Raw genomic sequence first — 9,626 nt, forward strand, 5'->3', positions numbered from 1 at the left:
CTCTGTGGCTGCCACCAGCTGCACCCTTTCTGCTCAGGAGCCCAGGCGACTTCTGAAAAGCAGGCTGGATTCTGTCCCTCTCCGCTGCAGCAGGGCCTCCTCGGTGGCCTCCCAGGCGCTGCTCCTCTCGGTGCCTCCTTTCCAGCCCTGAATGCTCAGACCTCTGTGGGGCTGCGGGATCCATCTGGCTTCATGCGCCCCCTTCCCTTCAGCCGCCCATCCCTGCCCCTCCTCACCTCAGCCAGGCGTGGCTTCTCCTTGAAAACTCAGCCTTTCCTTCCCCCAAATGGTCACAGCTCTGATGACACATTTCCTTTCTGATCTGGTGCTGGACATGTGGCTTCTCCAGGAGGCTGAGCTGCAGGTCCCAGTCCGAGTCACGGCCCGGCCTCAGAGTGGGGCCTGGCATGTGTGAGGCTCAGGGCCTGGTGTGTGTGGCCTGGGGCCTTGTATGTGTGAATATGTGGTGCCCAGCCTGCAATGTGTGTGGCGGGGTCTGGGCAGTGACTCCGTGTGTGTGTGCTCCCTCCCTCCCCATCATGTTCTTCCTGGTCTTTGCTGAACTGAAGATTTCCAGAGCCTCAGCATCCCGCTGGCCGGATCGTGTGCCCTGAGGAACCGCACCACAGATCGCAAGGTCAGTCCTGAGATGCGGCCTTCCCTGTCTGTGAGACGTGCTGATCTGTGCCTCCAATTTCTCCTTTCTTTGGAGTGATCCTGTAATGACTGGCTGAGTAAATGGGGTTTTGTGTGTGAAAACGTTTTAGGAGTGGCGGGGCGATGTTGCTGCTGTGAGAATGAAGCAGAAGTTAGGATATGTGTGCAGATGCTCTTTTAGTCTGCTTTTACTGGGCAGTGTCGCTGACGATGTTGAAACTATGTCCCTGCAGACGCTGTGCTTGCTGGCCTCCCTCTTTGGCGGGAAGATTGCCGTGTTGGAGATCGACCCGGCCGCGCTGGTCAGGACTCAGCAGTGCCCCGGCCTGAGGCAGAGCCTCTCGGTGCCAGCCAGGTAGAGTGTCTTCAAGTGTGGAGTGTGTGTGCGTGTTCACCAAGTAAGCGGCATTTGGATTTCTTTCTACGTTCAGAAATAAAGTTTAGGAAACTCTGAGCTCTACCAACACTGTTTGGAAGAAACATTTTTTCATGCTGTTGCTTTTGTCGTGTTGAAAGAGTTGATAGTTTATTTTAATTGAAACACTATTTTACTTCAGAACAGGATGTACATTATAAAGCAGCACTTTTATTAAGAATATATTAATTTTTTCCTACAAGGATAAGAATATGCTTGACAGTTTTCATTTTCAAATACTGTTATGTCCGTAGCTGCGTGAATTAGTCATTTGTAACTGTCTTTAAAGTGTGTATGTCACTGAAACATTTCTATCATATTGTTGTTTGCGCTCCTAGTTTCATGTGGCTTGTATCTGTTTCAGCTCCTGTGTCCTACCGACCTCTCCACTGTATCTGGGAATTGCCAAGGAGAAGAGCCCCAAGGCTGCTAGTGGACGGCGATGTGGTCAGTACGGGGTGCTGTGAAATCTAAGAATACAAGGCTGATGCGTTCTTATTGTGGTTAGGGCTGCTGCATTGTTTTGCGAATTCCTGTTTGTTAAAATACGCATTCCGTACTTCCTTCCATCCTTCCCTCCTTCGTGGCTCTGCCTCTTACGTGTTTGTTCCGTGTCAGCGGTGGTGGGGAACATGCTGGGTGCTTCCCCTCCTGAACTGGCCGTCACTCATGGGATTCAGCAACATGCCCAAGACTGACCGCTGTTCCTCTGGTGCCTGGTGCAGTCGGGGTGCAGAGTGGCCCTTCAACAATGACTGACCGTGAGAACATTTGTTCCCCTTTTTTCTCTGCTGAGGAATTTGAAAGCAAATCCTGAGCATGTGATTGTACGCCTGCGCACTTCAGTGTGCCTTTCTGGAACACGTATGTTTTTACCTAGCCACCGTGACGTTATATCGAAACCGGTAATTTTTTGGAATCTTGTATTAGCAAGGCCATAATAAATTATTCTTGATTGCCTTGACAATATTTTCTGTTGGTTTGTTCTGAGCAGCAGCCAAACAAATCCACATGTTGCATCTCTCAAACTTTTAGATGGTAAACTTCATTATGTTCCGTTTATTTCAAGGCTTACTGATAATTACTTCTTTTTTCCCTTCAGTGACCAGTCTAACCCTTTAATCTATCTTGTGAAACCTCCTACTGGACCTCATTCGAAAAACGAAGGCATTCCCGCAACCCCCTTTCACCTTCTGCCTTGTAGCTCCCTGACTGCTGGGCCTCACCTCCCAGAAGGGCCTTCTCCCCAGCCAGCGACCTGGCAGCCCCACCCTCGGGCCTCTCCCAGGCTGGGCTGGGCTGGGCTGGGCTAGGGTTCCTCTCCCCGGCCTGTGCTGGGCTATGACCCCACCCTCGGGCCTCTCCCAGGCTGGGCTGGGCTGGGCTGGGGTTCCTCTTCCCGGGCTGGGCTGGGCTGGGCTGTGCTGTGACCCCACCCTCGGGCCTCTCCCAGGCTAGGCTGGGCTGGGCTGGGGTTCCTGCATCAGACATGTCTGGACCTCCCGTGGAGACCGTCCTCAGACATGGGCTGTGTCCTTCATGCTCCCATGTGGCCCCTGAGCTTGACTTCTGGGAATTCTGGCCTCTCTGTCCCTTCCCTACCAGACTTTCTGAAGTCAGGCCTTGAACACCTTCTGTGCCATTCCTAGGTCTCACTGACTGTGTGGTTCTGACCCGCCTTGCAGATCAGAGAGGGCCATTTTCAGGTGGAAGGCTGGGACTCAGAACTGAGCCTGGGGCTGGAGCTGTTTGCTTGTTCCGTCCTGCCATGGGGGTCCCTGCTGCTGGGGGTTTCCGACGGGTCCCCCATTCCTCGGCCCTATTTCCACAAAAGACCCACTGTCAGGGTTAAGTGTCCATCTCCTGCAGGTTTATGCTTTATGCTCTGCTGCCGTCCCATCACCATGGGGACAGTTCTGAGAAATTGTGAGAATGAAGGCCTGGGGAAGGCGACCAGGCGTCGCAGCCTCTGGCGTCGCAGCCTCTGGGCCAAGCTGACTCCTTACCTGGGAGTGGCCTCTGACCTCCTTCCTCCTCATTAAGTCATGGCACTTCTGCCTTGTAAGGAGGTGCTAATTATTCACCATTGAAAAGGCATCTTAAATTGCAAAAAACACTACAGCAGAGAAGACAGCAGCAGGTGGGTGTGAAGATGGCTGAGAAGAGAATACCCCTGGGCTGCTGTGGGCCTAAGGTTTGCCCGAGCTATCTCCTCCTCCTGGGCCATCCCAGCCTCCTCCTGGGCCCTCCTGGCCTCCTCCTTGCCCTCCTGGGCCCTCCAGGCCTCCTCACACAGTCCCTTCTGGCCTCCTCGTTCTCAGCCCTCCCCGAACCTCCTCGTCTTCCTGGACCCCGCAAGCCTACTCACATGCTTTCCCCCCACCCCTCCTGGTCTATCTTGGCCCTGTCAGTCTTGCCTCCTGCCATTCATCCTTAACAATTGACAGCAGCAGGAGTCAGAGAAATCCCCAAGCAGACACAGGCGAGTCCCCAGGGAAACCCGACCTCCAAACCAAAGACAGGTTCACGTCTGAAAGCCGAACTACATGTCTCAGGTAAATGCACAGACCGGATTGAGAACCTCTTTTCCTGTTTGGCGCGCTTTCCTCTGGTTGGCCCTATTTTACATATACCCACTCTTCCCTAATTGGTTTTTCACACTGCTGTGCCCATCTTTGAGTCATGCCTTTTTTTTTTTAGCCTTTTTTGCATAGTCACAAACCAGTCAACATGCACTCCCCCATTCTGAATCCACAAAAGCCCCAAACTCAGCCACACTGGGGGACCACCTGACTGAGGGTAGGGGCCATGACTGAGGGTAGGGGCTGCCCTCTCCAGGTCCCCTCTCTGCTGAGAGTTGTCACTCAATAAAACTCACCAGCCGGGCACGGTGGCTCACGCCTGTAATCCCAGCACTTTGGGAGGCTGAGGTGGGTGGTCCACAAGGTCAAGAGATGGAGACTAGCCTGGCCAACATAGTGAAACCCCATCTCTACTAAAGATATAAAAATTAGCTGAGCGTGGTGGCACGCACCTATAGTCCCAGCTACTCAGGAGGCTGAGGCCGAGAATTGCTTGAACCCCGGAGGTGGAGATTGCAGTGAGCTGAGATTGTGCCATTGCACTCCAGCCTGGGCGACAGAGCAAGACTCTGTCTCAAACAAAACAAAACAAAACTCTGCCCTGCTCACCCTTCAGTTGTCAGGGTAACCTATTTTTCTTGGATGCAGGACAGGGACTCAGGACTCACCAAATGCGGGTATGAAAAATGCTGTAATGCGGTAGCCCTCCACCTTCCTCCCTTAGCCAGCACTAGGCAGCCGCCACACGTGACAGGAAACAGCAGTGGGGCCGGGCCAGCCCCAGAGGTACAGGGCAGGGCAATGGGACCGAGAGCCTCACACAAGCGGGCCAAGTAGGCAGGTACCTCCTGCAGAGAGCCAGGGTCAAGGAGGCCCGGGCAGGGGCATCGCCAGCCTTGGGGGTCTCCAGCTGGCAAAGAGGCACCGAGAAATCCATCATCACAATGGATCCTCTCACATGTCTCATCTGGGGCTGTTGATATGTAGAGTAATATTCTTTCTTAAGTGCATTTTTTTGTGATTTGTTTTTTTCACTTCGTGTCTGTGAGATTTGTTTCCATTGCTGTACAGCATTTTGTTGCCTGGATATACTGCGGTTTATGTACCCACAATTTATTCAGTATTAACAGCCGTTTGGCTCATCTCAGGCTGTTGCTGTTGTGAGCAATCTTTGCAGCACCTGCTGCACCTGCTGTACCTGCTGCATCTTCTGCACCTGCTGTACCCTGCTGTACCTGCTGCACCTGCTGTACCCTGCTGTACCTTACTGCACCCTGCCGCACCCTGCCGCACCTGCCGCACCCTGCCGCACCCTGCTGCATCCTGCTGCACCCTGCTGTACCCTGGAGCCGGGAGGGCTGCCCTGATGTCTGTGGGGGCAGCTGCTGGGCTCGGGGTGAAGGTTCCCCACATGGCAGGTCGATGGCAGACGATGGTGAAGGTCTTCCCAGGTGGCTGGCCAGCGGCTACTCCAGCTACTCTCTTGCCCCGAGTTCTTGCCATGGCTGCATGTTACTGGACGCTGGAATTTCTGCTCACCCAGTGTGAGACAAGAATAGCACTGGGTGGTCGCAGGAGGACGGAAAACCCAGGCAACAGCGAAGACAGGGATGTGGCAAAGTAACCACAGGATGGCAGAAAACCCAAAGCAAGGGAGGGAGAGAGAAGGCAAACCCACCAGCGTGATGTGTCCTCTGTTCTCCCGGGAAAACGCGAACGAGGCCGTGGTAGGGGCTTACTTAAAATCCCCTCCTTTCCCAGAATACCTGATGATGATCCTACCCTCTCATGAAAGAAACACCCGGAAAATGAGGAACACAAACTCTTCTGCGCACCTCCCTCTGAGTGTGCCTCCTGAGCTTGCCTCCTTCTCCTGAGCTTGCTCCTTCTCTTGAGCTCACCTGGCTTCTCACTTAGGCACGTGCTTTCACTTTGCAGCAAAAGCTGCTGCTTTTCCCATCTAAATTTTTGCTCTGAAGGTGCCAAGAACCTGGAAACTGGCTGGGGGTGGTGTCTCACCAGCATTTGGAGACCCTCCTGAGTCGTCTGGCAACCAGTGACGATACAGAGGTGTCTTTTGATTTTGTTTGCGTTTTCCTGGTTAAACATGAGGTGGTTATTGCGTGTGTTTAATCAGCTACGTTTTGCTGTCATAAACCTAATTAGTATTTATTATCTCTTCGCTATTATTTTGTACAGGATCCTTTGGATTCATGTTCTCACGTGATTGATTTCTCAGGAACTTCCTGAGTTTGGTTTTGGTGTGCCAGCTCCACAGATGAGCTGGGAGGAGCTTTCTCTGTGTCTATACCTGAATGGTTGGTGTAGAATTTTAAATTAGGTGTATGATTGATTTTGAGTATAAAACCAGCCTGGTGTGTCAGGGATAAATCCCAGGATGTGTAGTCTTCTTGTTGTGTTGTTGAATTCGGTTTGCTAATATTTTGTTGAGGATTTTGGCATCAATTTTCACTAGAGAAATGGGCCTTTAGTTTTCTGTGTGTTTTTTTCTGTTTTGTTTGCTTTTGTATTTGTTTTTCGGAACTGAATGAAGTGCAGTGTGTTCCCCCAAAGGAGATTTGCGTTGCTTTCTAGGGGTTTGGGTTGCACAAATCCACAGCTTCCGGCCTTTCAAGCCACTTGTCAAGGTCACTCTGACTGCAGGGTCATCAGCCTGGGACTAGTACAGACCATCACGGCACAGGCTTCCTGGGCCAGTTGGAGAAGGTGAAGCTCGCATAGTGGCCGAGGGCTTGGCCTTTCTGCCCTCACCTCCCTGAGGCCACACAAATCCTCAGCCTGTGTGACTGGAGTTGAAGCCATCCACAGCTCACCTCAGTTTCGATATCCTGTCCCCATTTTCTTTCCCCTTTTAACAAAATGAAGCACATATTTATTCTGGCATTTGTGGTTTTTCTCTGTGAGAGAGGCCATCTGAATACCTAACCAGTGTGTTATACAGATAATGAAAGTCAGCATTCACCTTTTAAATAGAAGCACCCTCAAAAAATTGAAAAAGGCCTATGTAGTAATGATGCTAATGAAGAATTGAAAGTGTTTATTAGGTAAATAATATGGTTTTATACATTATTTATGTGGTAAAGAGTCTGTTTTTCGTAGTCTTTTAAAAGACTTTCTGTTCATTTACTTTTTTTCATTTAAGATATATATAAAATAAAACTTACCATTTTAACCATTTTTAGGTGTATGGTTCAGTGGCATTCCTTACCTTTTCATTGTTGTGCAATGTAAAAAAACCTTTTTGAACCATTTGCTTAATTAATAACAGAGGAATTTTATACGTATATGTATATTTCTAGTAAAAAATGTTTGGAAAAACTTGACTAACCAATATTAATTAAAATGGGTAATAGTTGGAATCATACTAGACTGTTCAGGTGGTTTCCCAAAGCTCTGACTGTTTCCATGGAAAGAAACTCCCCTATGAGAGTGGGCTCCACACTGAGTGGCGAGCAGTGCCTCCTGCGTGTCCATCACACGGGGTCCGTCACATGGGTCTGTCACACAGGGTCCGTCACATGGGTCCATCACACAGGGTCCGTCACACGGGATCTGCTTGTCATGTCTGCCGCCCTGGACGGCTGTGCGTTTGGGAAGTGAGATCTGTGCACACAGTCTGTTGTGAAGGAGACACGAGTCTCGTGATTTCACCTTTAAACTTACCGTGTTTGTTTCCTTAGCTTTTCTTCTTACCTACGCTTCATTTAGATCACTCCTTAAAAGTGGAATTTTTAGACTTTTTGTCAACATGGGTCATCTTGTTTCAGACGAGCATATGTGATGTACTATGGTTCGCAACTAACGACAGCATTTACAGTTTAGAACAAAACCTTCAGTAAGAACAATTATATAAATAGTTTTAATACAGAGATAACTTTTCTGTAGCAAGAAAGTGATGAAATTTTAACATGTTGATGTTTTGTGTGTAATTTAGAAAATATTCCCATGGAAAATTAATGGATATGTTTCATTTACAGTAATGCTGTAATCCCAAAATTTGCCTTCCTCTACTTACAACACTATAACAGAGATAATATAAACAGAACATATGTGGTAGATGAGGAACTATTATATTTTAATGCTTAGAGCATTTGTAAAACTAATATGCAGTTATGTATTTATAAACCTGATTCTAGGACTTCTAAGACTTTCTCATAATGAAGTGTACTACTAATGTGCCCGTAACTTTATCATTTTATCCTGAAATGGTTTTCCTTCCGGTGATATTTGATTATTTTCTGGAGAAGGTTTTTTCTCCTCTCCTGACTGTGGATTGGACAGTGCAGTTTCCTGGCTTCTCCTGGGAGCAGTTACTTTTCTAGCGCCCTTGCCCTCTGAGGGTTCCTTTGAGGTCCCAGCTGTGTGTGGTGTCTTCCTTTCCCTTGGAAACCTCTTCCCCTCCAGGTCCGGCTTTGCTCTCTGCAAGCCTGTGAGGTCGGTGGAGCCCAGGCCCAGGGAGGAGACCTGGCTTACAGATTCCTGGTCACCTCCTGGACTCTGATTTGCACAGTGAGACGTCCACAATATTAAGTTAATATTCTCTTAGGGCCACTTGATTCTTAATGGGAATGTGATTAGGTTTTCCTGTATGAAATAGTGCCAGAAACAGAACTGAATTTCTTTGTTTTTTAAAAAATAACTATTTTTAGAATTTTTCAGTATCATGCAAATATCCATCTTTCTAAAGCTATTTTATAATATTGTACAGACTATTCATATTGAACACCAACTATTAAATTTATGCAAAAATAAATAGTTCTGGCAAAACTATATTTGGTCTGAAAACATTTTTTTGATTTGTAAATATTTGTGGTAAGTTCACGTAATGTCAGAGTTTTTGTCAATTTGTAGTGCTATGCAAAATGTAAAATAGGCTAGGCTGGGCGCAGTGGCTCATGCCTGTAATCCCAGCACTTTGGGAGGCCGAGGCGGGCGGATCATGAGGCCAGGAGATCAAGACCATCCTGACCAACATGGTGAAACCCCCTCTCTACTACAAATGCAAAAATTAGCCAGGTGTGGTGGTGGACACCTATAATCCCAGCTACTCAGGAGACTGAGGCAGGAGAATCGCTTGAACATGGGAGGTGGAGGTTTCGGTGAGCCGAGCTCGCACCACTGCACTCCAGCCTGAGTGATAAAGCAAAACTCCATCTCCAAAAAAAAAAAAACGGAAACAAAACAATGCAACAACAACAAAACAACCAACTTGGGCTGTTTTCTTATCCTTTTAACCCCTTGATTTAATCTTTTGCTGATGATGGTTGGTGTGACTTCAGATATGAAACCTCTTACATTTATGGTCAGAAATTCATTCTGTTTGAAGAGGCTCTGTTCTTCTCATGTCCATCCTGAGATGCTAATTTTAAGTGTTTGTTTCTTCTTTAAAATTGCCTTTCCACAGCTGCACGGAACGTCATGAAGGACCAGCGCCTGGTTTTCCACAGTAAAGTCAGATCATCTGGTTATGCGTCAGCACCACAGTGAGTAAACTCATGTCAGTGAGAGACAGAAATGCACCTGCATCACAGATGCAGGACTTTAACACAGTAGGGACACACATACGTCCCCGAGGGTCACAGCATGGAGAGAGGACATAGCAATAGAAACAGAAGTTAAAATGTGGTGGGTTGGACCCCAGCATGCCAGTTAGCAGCAGCTGCAGCAGCAAATGTTTCCTGGGCACTAACTGTGTGCTGGGCCTCAGAGCAGCCCTCCGAGTCCTTTTCTGATAACGTGGTGGTCCCGGGAGGTAAGAGGAAGCTGGTGGGCTCTGGGGCTGGGAGAGCAGGACGATGCTGTAAACAAACACGGCCTATCAAGGCCAGACACAATGTTCTTCTTAGAACATAACTTTGCTGTAACATCAGAGCACGATAACAGAGTGCATTTAGGCCCTGAGTTAGCAAGACTGCTCCAAGGCAAGGAGATACAAAGCAGCCAAGAAACCA

The 9,626-nt window shown here is 48.6% G+C and overlaps 1 long non-coding RNA gene across 1 annotated transcript; it reads left to right on the forward strand.

Moving 5' to 3' along the window:
* The first annotated feature begins 6 nt into the window (after positions 1-6).
* Positions 7-9,620, forward strand: LOC116272715. Its single transcript, XR_004181322.1, has 4 exons — positions 7-637; positions 891-1,012; positions 1,437-3,627; positions 9,080-9,620. It is a non-coding gene; the product is annotated as an uncharacterized LOC116272715 (long non-coding RNA).
* The last annotated feature ends 6 nt before the right edge of the window (positions 9,621-9,626 follow it).

Source organism: Papio anubis, unplaced genomic scaffold, assembly GCF_008728515.1.
Source record: "Papio anubis isolate 15944 unplaced genomic scaffold, Panubis1.0 scaffold1723, whole genome shotgun sequence".
Taxonomy (NCBI): Eukaryota; Metazoa; Chordata; class Mammalia; order Primates; family Cercopithecidae; genus Papio; species Papio anubis.